We start from the raw sequence: 1,493 nt of genomic DNA, 5'->3' as shown, positions 1-1,493 counted from the left end.
TGGATTCCTTTCAACATTGAGGTCCTTCATCCATTTTGAGTCTATATTCATGTGTGGTGTAAGGAAATGGTTGAGTTTCATTCTTCTGCATGTGGCTGTTCAATTTTTCCAACACCATTTGTTGAAGAGGCTGTCTTTTTTCCATTGGACATTCTTTCCTGCTTTGTCAAAGATTAGTTGACCATAGAGTTGAGGGTCTATTTCTGGGCTCTCTATTCTGTTCCATTGATCTAGGTGTCTATTTTTTGTGACAGAACCACACTGTCTTGATGATGACAGCTTTGTAATAGAGCTTGAAGTGTAGAATTGTGATGCCACCAACTCTGGCTTTCTTTTTCAATATTCTTCTGGCCATTCAAGGTCGTTTCTGGTTCCATATAAATTTTAGGATTATTTGTTCAATTTCTTTGAAAAAATGGATGGGATTTTGATAGGGATTGCATTAAACGTGTAGATTGCTTTAGGGAGCATAGACATTTTCACAATATTTGTTCTTCCAATCCAGGAGCATGGAACATTTTTCCATTTCTTTGTGTCTTCCTCAATTTCTTTCATGAGTACTTTATAGTTTTCTGAGTATAGATTCTTTGCCTCTTTGGTTAGGTTTATTTCTGGGTACCTTATGGTTTTGTGTGCAATTGTAAATGAGATCGACTCCTTAATTTCTCTATCTTCTCTCTTGTTGTTGGTGTATAGAAATGCAACTGACTTCTGTGCATTGATTTTATATCCTGACACTTTGCTGAATTCCTGCATAAGTTCTAGCAGTTTTGGAGTGGAGTCTTTGGGTTTTCCACATAAAGTATCATATCATCTGCAAAGAGTGATGGTTTGACTTCTTCTTTGCTGATTTGGATGCCTTTAATTTCTTTTTGTTGTCTGATTGCCGAGGCTAGGACTTCTAGTACTATGTTGAATAGCAGTGGTGATAATGGACATCCCTGAATGCTCCTGACCTTAGCAGAAAAGCTCTCAGTTTTTCTACATTGAGAATGATATTTGCTGTGGCTTTTTCAGAGATGGCTTTGATGATATTGAGGTATGTGCCCTCTATCCCCACACTTTGAAGAGTTTTGATCAGAAAAGGATGCTGTACTTTGTCAAATACTTTAGCATCTACTGAGGGTATCATATGATTCTTGTTCTTTCTTTTATTAATGTATTGTATCACATTGATTGATTTGCAGATGTTGAACCAACCTTGCAGCCCTGGAATAAATCCCACTTGGTGTGGTGAATAATCCTTTTAGGGTGCTGTTGGATCCTATTGGCTAGTATTTTGGTGAGAATTTTTGCATCTGTGTTCATCAAGGATATTGGTCTGTAGTTCTCTTTTTTGATGGGATCCTTGTCTGGTTTTGGGATCAAGGTGATGCTGGCCTTATAAAATGAGTTTGGAAGCTTTCCTTCCATTTCTATTTTTGGAACATTTTCCAGAGAATAGGAATTAATTCTTCTTTAAATGTTTGGTAGAATTTCCCTGGGAAGCCATC

Source organism: Lontra canadensis, unplaced genomic scaffold (genome assembly GCF_010015895.1).
Source record: "Lontra canadensis isolate GAN:19392208 unplaced genomic scaffold, GSC_riverotter_1.0 scaffold130, whole genome shotgun sequence".
In the NCBI taxonomy this organism is placed as follows: domain Eukaryota; kingdom Metazoa; phylum Chordata; class Mammalia; order Carnivora; family Mustelidae; genus Lontra; species Lontra canadensis.
Note: the sequence above shows the minus strand (reverse complement) of the source record.